Source organism: Chiloscyllium punctatum, chromosome 13, assembly GCF_047496795.1.
Source record: "Chiloscyllium punctatum isolate Juve2018m chromosome 13, sChiPun1.3, whole genome shotgun sequence".
NCBI lineage: Eukaryota > Metazoa > Chordata > Chondrichthyes > Orectolobiformes > Hemiscylliidae > Chiloscyllium > Chiloscyllium punctatum.
The window spans coordinates 68,522,140-68,533,967 of record NC_092751.1 but is presented as its reverse complement, the minus strand read 5'-3'; the positions used below and the strand labels follow the sequence as shown (position 1 = coordinate 68,533,967).

General features: G+C 45.6%; 1 non-coding gene across 1 annotated transcript; it reads left to right on the top strand.

The window, feature by feature from the left end:
- Positions 1-8,574: 8,574 nt before the first annotated feature.
- On the top strand, positions 8,575-8,656 carry trnal-uaa (transfer RNA leucine (anticodon UAA)). The gene has a single exon. It is a non-coding gene; the product is annotated as a tRNA-Leu (tRNA).
- Positions 8,657-11,828: the final 3,172 nt, after the last annotated feature.

Below are 11,828 nucleotides of genomic sequence, written 5' to 3'. Positions count from 1 at the left end.
CCCAACGCGACAATATGAAGCGTTTGCAAAATTGAAGAGAGAAACTTTGTTGCCGAAGGTGGTTATGAAGGGAAGGACAGACACAAGGGTGTGTACAATTCAGGTCGCTTTGGATACTGTCAGCATTACCGGGGGCCCGTGCTGAGGAGTCAAAGTTTGTATGGTCCAGACATGGATACAGTTCCCATTCAGAGAATGAAGGTTTAATTCTCTTCATGTGAATTGTCTGAATGAGAACACATTCCTCGTTCGACACAGAAGACAGACCGGGATCCCTCCAGAATCAGCCCAGTGATTACTTGAACCATGTGGAAGGACAATGACAGCGGACAGATACGATAGTGACCCCATCAAATCTCCCTCCAATCATCTCACCTTCCTGAGTTGGGAATATGTTGGTGTTCCTTCAGTGTCTCTGGGTGTAAATCCAGGAAATCCCGCACTTGCACCAAAATGGCTGAACCTCCGTGTGAAGGAGTTCAATGGTTCACAAAAGTAACTCATCTCCTCCATCTCTGGGGGATTTAGGGATGGACAGCGAGTCCTATTCCATTGAGTGATATCTTTATCCCAGGAATACGTTTCTAACAGTGGTAGGTTCCAATTGGACACCTGCAGGAGATCGGTAGTAAGTTGGGAAGTGGAGCAGGGAAGTGAAATTGACGTGAATGACAATGAGGACTGGGAGGCATGAGGCAGGAAGTGAGTCTGGATCTGGTGGTGCAAGGCTCTGTGTCGCTGCTAATGGGTCAGCCTTTACTGCAAACTGTTTACATTGGCTCAAACACCATTCCTGGGCAATTCGTGGCAATGACACTGTTCCTCTTCGTGTGAGATTCCCTCTGTGTGTATTAAAGCCGTCAATAAGCCCCAAGAGAATGAACAACTTCCCATCTGTCCTGTTTTTTAAACAGATACAAATATCTGTTTGAAGCCAATGTAAGAGAAGATTGCCCTTTTATGTGCCTTTGTATTGAAGAATGTTCAATCGTGAAATGACTGGTTTTGCAAAAGCGGGGTTTGATTGTAAATCACACTGAGTAATATTGATACAGAAATGTATTTCCGAGTTACTGTGGTCATGTGGTTAAGGAACTGCACATATGGCCGTCCCTTAGTTATTTCAAACCCCTCCTTGGGAAGCAGCTGACCATAGGGTCCAATCCCAGCTGCGCCCGCTTGTTGTATTGAAGGCCCGTAGGTTCACCTTTTATTAAGGGTCGTGTTACTGATGAAGGGACTCAGCATCCTGTTTGAGTTCGAGCCTGTTTTGGTTTGCTAAACCCACTCCTTTTTCCTGGTTTAGTTCCAGCAGTGCATGTTGTCCTTCCTAACCCATACACCAACCTGGAGTTTCTTGCTGCTATTCCAAAAGCACTCCTTCTTCTCCTCCACTTTTATTCTCCCTCCTTCATTCCAAGTTTGGTGGGAATAACGAGGTGAGGCAGGAGACACTGCAGAAAGGCCGTGGGATGTTGTGGTTATGGCACAGAAACCACGGGTGGATCACCCTCATTCTCTGCTGTCACCATTCATTCATTTTACAGCATCAGTAATGTTTCCATGGTGTAGTTTTTTTTCTATCGGATAAGGAATGCAACTTTAATTTCGAAAGTGTTACAGTATTTTGAGGAATAAATGGCTCCTTATATCACATCCAAGTGGCAGACCTATTATCCGTAGAGTGTAAGCCAAGTTTTCCAGTCTCCTGCCAGGTTCCAGAAAACCTCTCAGCAGCTCCATTCTCAAACTATCCCTGAACGTCAGGCTTTTCATAGAGTAGGAATGGGAAATGAGGGATATTGGCAAAGAAAGGGTCAAAGAATATGATAAAGGGTGAGGGAGATACACAGAGTTAAAGACAGAAAATTAGGGACTCATCTTGAGGGAGACCCTGAAAGAATCAGATCTCGGGTCGACATGGCTGTTAACTGGCAAAAAAAGGATTTTGATAACTATCCTCATTAAACCGATAAAACTGACCATTATCCCGGCATTGTGGTCTAGAAATGAAGAACTAATCTGGTTCTGTCGTTGTGAATCATTGTCCCTGTTTCTCCCCACAGATGTTGCCAGGACTATTCAGTTTACACGTCAATTCTTGTTTTTGGTTCAGATTTCCAATATCTGCATCTCTTGGTTTTCTGTTCAACTTTAAAATGGTTGGCACAAAACCGATGTCCTGCCAGTTTTGGAAAAGTGGTCAGAAATATTCTTACCACGATGTGTGTGCAGAACAAAGCACGCATTCCTTGACCGGGAATAGAACCCGTGTCACGGCGGTGAGAGCGCCAAATGCTGGCTGCTAGACTACAAGGGAAGGCAGAAGGCGGCCTTGCATTTATTCAGAATGAAAACACTTTTGCCTTTTCATTTCTGATCAGTCTTGCTGCAGATTAGGTCCTCCTTGCCTTCGAGCTTTCACAGAGTGGGAAGAGACCGTTCGGCCCATCGTACATTGTAGCTCATCGGACATCCATGTATTCCAGTCCCAGTTTCTAGTTTTGGCTCAAAAAGTTTATGTGAACTGATGTTTCCAGAGCAAATATCAACGCGATTCTCACTGTGAATTTAAACGACACAACAATGGGACTGAGCTTTGACATGGTCACACTGTGTTGGAAACACCTTGAACCTCATTTTCACCCACAGAGGGAGACACACAGAAACACATCCCGGGAGGAACAGATGTCTCAGGATCATACCAGCTCCTTGTGCTTCACTTCCGCTCTCTGCTCCACACAACAGTTTCTCTGACAAAGGCAGCTTTTGGTGGAACTCTCGCCAGTTTGACAGGCAATGAGAGATGTGGAGCAGAGCTGGAATTTAAAATGGACAATAGACCGAAATGCAAGTTTTAAATTCGAAACCACACTGATCCAAACCATTCAGATCCTCAGAACCTGACAAAACAGGACCAGCCATACACCTGTCTGACATTGAGCTGTAATGGACCCAAAAGCAACATTCCATTTGAAGACACACTGATCCAATCCCTGCAGCTCGAAAGAACCGAAGGAAATAACAACTGACAACATGCAATTGGCTGAACTAACACATTACACTCGAGACATGTAGGATGTAAACCTACAATCGTCTGATTCAAAGTCAGATGTCTTATCTATTGCTTCACCAGCCGGATGCACACACACACGCTGGACACCTTTCCATATGTGATGTAAACATGGAGATCTGGGAAACAACATTCATAAGGTGATCAACCAGCAAAGATAATCCACTTTGTGTAACAGGGCCTTTCAATGGCAAAGCAAATACATTTGTCCTCAGGCACCTGCTTCTGTGTCGCGTGTTCTTCTGCTGGACGTCTCCAGCATTTTATTCACAGTCACTGCGCTGTCTTATGATGCACTCCACTGAAATGTACTTTCATACTTGGATTTAATGTCACTTACAGTCAAGATCCTGAACAAATTCAGCGAGAAACCTCTGGTCATTTCCAGCATGGAATTTGGAATCAGACGATTTGAACGAAGGTTTTATTGGGGCCGCCCCATCACCGCAGATCAACGCCTCAAAACGAGCCGCTGTTAGTATCAAACTGTTCTGTACCTTCCTGCAGTAAATCAGGTTAGCACAGCTCCGCTTTCTTGACATTGAAACCAGGGCGGCAATATGAATTGTTTGGAAACTTAGAGAGAGAAACATTGCTGCTGAAGAAGATGATGACGTGAAGATCATACACAGAGTCTGGACAGATCAGGTCACAAGTGTTACTGTCAGCTTCAGTAGGGTCACTGGTTCAGAGTCTGAGTTTGTAATGCCCAGACCGGGATACAATTCCCAGTCAGGAAATGAAGATTTATTTCTCTTCTTGTGAATTATCTTATTGAAAACTAACTGCTGCTTCCTCACAGAACACAGACCCAGACCAACCCAGTGATTCTTTGCATCTATCTAGAAGGACAATAGCAACAGATACACGAGAGAACTGTAACCACAAATCACCCATCTCGGACCTCGCCTTTCTGAGTTGGAAATATCTCGCTGCTCCTACAGTGCTTTTGATCCAGATCCTGGAACTCCCTCCATAACAGTACCATGGCTGTACCTTGAGATCTTCCAGGGTTCTTCCAGCTCTGCAGTAAATAGGGATGGACAGTGATTCCTATCCCATTGAGTGGCGTCCTACGCCACGATTGAGTTTCAAACAGTGCGTTTCGATTTACTATCGCGTGGAAACTGGCCCTTCGGGCCGACCCTGTCCCTCCAGAGAGTAACCCACCCAGACCCATTTCCCTCTGGCTAATGCACTTAATACTTTTGGCAATTCAGCATGACCAATTCACCCGAAACTACACATCTTTGAACTGCGGACAGAAGCCCACGCAGACACGGGGAGAATGCGTAAACTCCATACAGAGAGTTGCCGGAGGCTGGAATTGAACTTGAGACCCTAGTGCGGTGAGGCAGCAGTGTGAACCACTGAGCCACGTGCCAACGTGCCACCCCTACTCGTTTAAAGTTACTCTGCATTAAGTATGGGACAACACTTGATCAATTGTCAGTTCCATACTTCATTCCCTACTTCGGGAAGGCTGACCCCACGATTAATGGGACGAGGAAAACTCACTTGCTGCAACAGTGAGAAAACTGAATCCTCACCAGGAGGCGAACAGGGAAAGCAAAAAGAAAAGACACTGTGTGTTTTCATCGTGAAACTGCTCTTGTCTTTCCATCTGTGATTATTTTAGCTGCAGATTAGTTTCTCCCTTTCTTCCGATTTTTTCAGCGTGAATAAGACCTTTCGGCCCATCTGCAGTGCGGGTCATTAGACTTCCATCTATTCTAGTCCCAGTTCCCATAAACCTGCGTTTCTGATGTTACCAGGGCAAATCTAAATGGGGTTCTCCCTGTGATCTTAAATGACACAACAATGGGACTGAAGTTGGACATGGTCACATTATGTTGTAACACCGCCGAGGAACTCAACCTCATATTTACCCACAGATGGAAACAAACACAGGGCTCAGGATTAGACCCGTTCCATATGCTTCCCATCCGCCAGTTTCTCCGATCAGCTCACCGCAGCTGGTCAAAGAGGTCTGCAGCACAGAAAATGCCCTTCAGCCCATCAAGTCTGCACCAGTCGAAGACTGGATACTGACTGTTTTCATCTCGTTTTCCAACGGTTGGCTCGTAGTTCCAACAAAGTTGGGATGGAATTGTTCAATCCATAGTGTCTCAACTTTCTCTGGAGATTTCTGCATGTTTCACTCTGAAAGGCAGAGGGTTGCAGATTGCCCCCATTCGCGACCTATCTGAAATGTCTTTTTTCCCTTCTCCTGTGTTTTGTATGTGAAAGATGAAGACAGGGTGTAATCTCCCTTTTTATTTGTTGACATTACTGAATCGCAACCGGTAGGATTCCAGGCTGTGAGGATAAAGCCAAATGAATTTCAAGTCCATTGCCTTAAACACACATCGACGATTCCAGAACCACACTGTCCTCTTCATTTTCCAGGTGTCTCTCATTGTGGAGCTGAGGAAGAGTGAATCATTATCGGGTTGGTTTGAATCCAATCACTTCACAGTTTGGAAAAGCGTTAAATGTTGGTGTATGGTGGGTCTGGTTGTATCATCCTGATAGATGGAACGGACATTCATTTATAACCAAGAACAAGAATTGCAAGAGAAACTCAGCAGATCTTACAGCATCTGTGCAGAGAAAATCAGAGACAACATTTCAAAACTTCATCCGAACTCGGTAATCTCCCACAGGTCCTGCCAAACCCGTTAGATTCGACAGCAGCTTCTGTTTTTGCTTCAGATTCCAAGAATCCACAGTTCTTTACATGAACCATTAAAGCAATGCAGAAACTTCTTTGTGGTTCCTCACACGAAAGGGTTCCGTTTGGAGAACATTTTCCTGACCCCACTCGACACACGAAACAGTGCAGCATCCAAAACAGATGCAGCAAGAGCAACCATCGCTGTCGCCCTGGGGGCTCTTGAACCAGGAACCTTTCATTGAACAGTCGAATGCGGTGAAACTTCTAACCGAACACCTTGCACGATCCTCTAAAGCAGGCTTTGACTGACTTCTCACTTCAGTCTGACCTTCCCAGAACGCCAACTGTCCTCTATCAGTTTTACTTTACCAGAATATAGACTGGGACATTCATTATGGCGACATGGGAACAGTCTGATCCCACCCACTACAGACACACCCATGTCACTGGGAACCAGCTCTCCTCCAACCGGGACCATCTCCCTTCGAGCCTCCCAGTGTCTTGTGTGTTCCCGAGTTATTTCATTGATCTAGAGTCCAGATGAGATTTGTGTTCCTCATGTACAGGAACGAGAATTCTTTCAATGTATCCGATCAGTTCATGTGGTGTCCTCTTAAAGAAGAGGAAGGTGTCTTGACTGTTTCTGCTCAGCCTGACAGTTCACCCTTCTTCATTCTCCTCTGATTCCATTTCCCAAAGAGTTCCCGAAGATTCACAAAGCTGGAAACTGTGTTATACGGAATGCGCCTTTAACATTTGTGCATCTGCCAACTGACGATATTTTCCCAAAATCACTTCACAATCCTCTGTCTTACACCGTGTCCAGGGATGAGAAGTCCCGTTTTGTGGAGAGATTCCCGAGGCTGGTGAGTTTCTCTTTGGGGTAAAGATGGTTAACCGGCAATTTCCTGCGGCTGTTTATAATGATGGGAGTGGGAACCGTGGGACTGGGCACTTTGACGAGCAGGAGCAAGTGTTGCCCCTGACCAGAGGCAGTGAACAGAGGGACTGGGATTAAAGGAATCTAATAAAAAGCAGCACTTCTGCGCAGTACATTCACAGAATACTGCAGGAGCTCGATGGGTCTAGCAGTATCTGTGAAAAGGGAAACAGGAATAACGGTTGGAGTGTGGGATATTTCTGATTAAGAACTCGAGCAGGCTGTGTCTAATCAAATGATTGGCCTGACTTGCAGAAGTTTGAGCGAGAATGTGCCCTGCAGGGGTCGTTCAAGATGTAGTCGGCAGGTTTAGACCCTGCATGGGGACACATTAATGGATTACTAACCCATCTCCTTAATCACTGGGGCACGACAATTCCAGGAGGCGCACGAGCTCCACATCTTTCTGCTCCAGAACACTCCGGTTTTCTGCAGCAGATTATTGTACCCTGAACCCCCAGGACCAAGGTGAGGATGCCAACCCGTACACGGACAGGAACGGCAGTGAGAGTGAGGGCAACAGCTGCCATTGTCGTATGGACAGCCACAAACACTCCCTTTGAAAAGGACTTTGTCCATATGAAAGTCTGTACAGCAGTATAACCCGGGGACCAAACAGACTGCGCTGGGGATTCATATTCCAGACAATTTACGGTGGGCACCGTTTTCCCTGAAAGTGAGTGGGGATTGATATTTCATTGCTGATGTGAAACCAGATCCTACACTGAATCTGCTCGCCGGTTTTTGTTGCTGTGGTGAAACGGTGGGCAATCACGGTGTGAAACGTTGTTCTAGCTCTCTGGTTTCCTTCATTCCTGTCCTGGTCAGGGAGGCTGGGGATTGGTCCTCTCCATCAGATGGAGGGTCCAGCGCATTGTTGACCCAATTTAATCAAGAATGGAATTGGTTATCTTCACTTCTCATGGTTCATTGTTGTTCTGTTTTGTTGGATGTTACTTGAGCACTTTCTGGGACTTGACAATGCATTAAAGCTCCAGTCTGTTTGGAAGCACGGTTTGGAATTGTCTCGCTGCCATTTGTGTGAGCAGTACATGACATAGACGACTCGCACTCCCTCAAAGTCAGCATGTCAGTGTGTCTGGGAATGGGTCCGCCTTTTCTGTTTTGCTTCTGTTCCAAGCTAAGAGCTGTCAGTTTTTGGATTCGCTGGAGTGCTGAGGGGGTCACACAATTTGTGTGGTATTTTTCTTCAGGCCAAACTCCACCCTCCAGGAAATATCGCCAAACGCGCTGAGTAACAAACAGCATGCGTTTTTTTTTTATCAAATGGCCTATTCAAGCTGGTGTCAGCTTCTGGAGCGTCTCAGAGTTGCCAAGCACGGAAACAGACCCTGCTATCTAACTTGCCACTGCTAAACAAATAACCGAAATTAATCTAACCAATATTTGCCAAAATTTGTCCCTTATCTCTCTGAACCCTTTCAGATGCCTTTGAAATGTTGTGAGTGCACCAGTCTCTGACACTAAATATGACAATTCATTCTGTACACACGGAAATGTCTGTTTTCAAAACAAGTGTCCCTCACATTCCCTTTAAATATTACTGTTCTCACATTAAACCAATGTTATCTCGCTTTGAACTCATGTGCCTTGTGAAAAATTACTCCCTGACTCTTTTCTCTGTCCGTCTGCCTCATGACTTTAAAATTCTGTAAGGCCTTTCCTCAGCCCTGAAGCTCCAGGGAAAACTGTCGAAGACAATTCAGCTTCGTGCTATTGTCCAAACAGTGCAAACCTTGCAAACCCTTTCAAATACTTTCGAAATTGTTCCACGTTCGTTCCTGAATGCGCGATCTGTTCGTGCCTGAAGTGAAGCGATGCTGAAACACTAGTAATGACAATTTTGAAACTTTGTCTCAGTGCGGTAGCGTGGCCGAGTGGTCTAAGGCGCTGGATTTAAGCTCCAGTCTCTATCGAGTCGTGGGTTTGAATCCCACCGCTACCAAGGTGGCGGCTGTTCTGCTGCAGGCAATAGAACATAGGGAGCATATGTGTTTTCGTCGTTTTGGCTGTAGCTGCCCAGGCCTCTGATCCAGGCTGACTTGGAAAACAGTGTGAGTCCTTGCTGTCGGACCCTCCTCAACCCCTCTGCTTTCGGATATCTGCAAGGCCAGTTTCTGTGTCTCAAATAGTCACTGCATTTGTCTGAAAGTTTGGTGGTTCGAGCCCGCCCTTACCACCGAGCATCAACAATTTCAGTTCAAGCATTGAGACCAAGCATTGAGACCAACCATGTCCCGACACTGCAACCACGAGAACCCACCCGAGTCTGCAGCTGGATGTGGCCCCAATCTCTCCAAGGCCCCGCTGCCAACAGAAAGCGGCTACTGCAGCTTCAATCAGCGGCTTCCTGCTCAGCCCTGGGACACAGCACATGGAAAATCCTTCCCCAGGAACGGCTCTTCCCGTGTGAAAGGGACAACCATTCCACTTTAAATTGGACAAGGCTTCAGAGGATTGTTCCTGTTCTTGGAACGTTTCATAAACGAAACTCCTGTCTCGCAAATAAGAAGTGGGAAAAGTTGTTGGCAGGAAGAATAGAGAAAGTGTTGACTGTGAGGACTCTGTCTCGTCACCAAACCTTGCCGTCTGGACGGATTACTACTCGGGACAGCTGGTCCGTGACAATTCGGGACTGTCACACAATTTCTTTGCCAAGAATGATATCCCCCCGATTTCATTCCCAGATATCTGGCACACGAAATTCGCAACGAGGATATTCCACCAGGCAATTTGAAAAGGATACTCCCCGTTATTAAAATAAATTGCTGGGAACTGACAGTCAGACTCCTCTGAACACACTGGGTTACAACAGACACATAAACCGACAGCCTCACTCAGACAAAACTCCCCAGAACACAACACCCAATACCCATCATGTACCAACGTGGCAGCATCTGTGGAGAGAAACAGGTTTAATGTTTCAGATTGACAGAACCAGACTAGTTATGCATTTTATTGTGTTAATGCTAGAGTAATTGTCTGTTTTACTGAGCAAATCAGCATATTTACCAGAATATTATATTAGTCGCGAAATGTCAACTTTCTGAATGTCAACCGACTTTTCTGGTTGTAATGCTGATTCCGTTGCCTTGAGCTGGTGAAACGCTGGCCTTCAATTGTTCTTTTGTATTCCCCTTTCTGTCAGTGAGCACCCATTTTAAATGGAGAGTTTCTATTTTCAGGCTCTCCCTCAATATGCGTCTCTACTCGTCTATCATTTCCTCTGCGTATCAACCTCACTCTCTTCCACATGCCCCCACTCTCTGTCTATCAATATCCCTTATTTTCCATTTCTGCTCTTTGAAAAGTCTGACATTCGGAGATAGTTTGAGAGTAGACCTACTAAGCACAATTGCCAAAAGTGTTTGGTACATTAGCCAGAAGGAAATGGGTCTGAGTGGGTTACTCTCTGGAGGGATAGTGATGGGCCGATGGGCCTGTTTCCAAGCGATAGGGAATCTAACCACCCTGTTCGAAACTCATTCGTGGCGTAGGACGCCATTCAATTCCATTCCAGGATCTAGAACCAAAAGTACTGTCGGAGCAGCGAGATATTTCCAACTCAGAAAGGTGAGATCCGAGATGGGTGATTTGTGGTTACAGTTCTCTCGTGTGTCTGTTGCTATTGTCCTTCTAGATAGATGCAAACAATCACTGGGTTGGTCTGGGTCTGTGTTCTGTGAGGAAGCAAGAGTTAGTTTTCAATAAGATAATTCACAAGAAGAGAAATATATCTTCATTTCCTGACTGGGAATTGTATCCCGGTCTGGGCATTACAAACTCAGACTCCGAATCAGTGACCCTACTGAAGCTGACAGTAACACTTGTGACCTGATCTGTCCAGACTCTGTGTATGATCTTCACGTCATCATTTTCTTCAGCAGCAATGTTTCTCTCTCTAAGTTTCCAAACTATTCATATTGCCGCCCTGGTTTCAATGTGAAGAAAGTGGAGCTGTGCTAACCTGATTTACTGCAGGAAGGTACAGAACAGTTTGATACTAACAGCGGCTCGTTTTGAGGCGTTGATCTGCGGTGATGGGGGGGGGGGGGGGGGGGGGCACAAATAAAGCCTTGATTCAAATCGTCTGATTCCAAATTCCTTGTCGGAAATGACCAGAGGATTCTCGCTGAATTTGTTCAGGACCTTTACTGGAAGTGACACTAAATCCAAGTATGAAAGTACATTTCAGTGGAGTGCATCATAATATAGCGTAATGACTGTGAATAAAATGCTGGAGACGTCCAGCAGAAGAACAGGCGACACAGAAGCAGGTACCTGAGGACAAATGTATTTGCTTTGCCATTGAAAGGCCCTGTTACACAAAGTGGATTATCTTTGCTGGTTGATCACCTTATGAATGTTATTTCCCAGATCTCCATGTTTACATCACATATGGAAAGGTGTCCAGCGTGTGCGTGTGTGCATCCGGCTAGTGAAGCAATAGATCAAACATCTGACTTTGAATCAGACGATTGTAGGTTTACATCCTACATGTCTCGAGTGCAACGTGTTAGTTCAGCCAATTGCATGTTGTCAGTTGCTATTTTCTTAGGTTCTTTCGAGCTGCAGTGATTGGATCAGTGTGTATTCAAATTGAATGTTGCTTTTGGATAATATTTTGAGCCAAAACTAGAAACTGGGACTGGAATACATGGATGTCCGATGAGCTGCAATGTACGATGGGCCGAACGGTCTCTTCCCACTCTGTGAAAGCAGAAGGCAAGGAGGACCTAATCTGCAGCAAGACTGATCAGATATGAAAAGGCAAAAGTGTTTTCATTCTGAATAAATGCAAGGCCGCCTTCTGCCTTCCCTTGTGGTCGAGTAACCAGCATTTGGCTCTCTCGCCGCCGTGACACGGGTTCTATTCCCGGTCAAGGAATGCGTGCTTTGTTCTGCACACACATCGTGGGAAGAATATTTCTGACCACTTTTCCAAAGCTGGCCGAACATCGGTTTTGTGCCAACCGTTTTAAAGTTTAACACAAAACCAAGAGATGCAGATGTTGGAAATCTGAACCAAAAACAAGAATTGACGTGTAAACTGATTGTCCTGGCAACATCTGTGGGGAGAAAAAGAGACAATGATTCACAACGACAGAATCAGATTA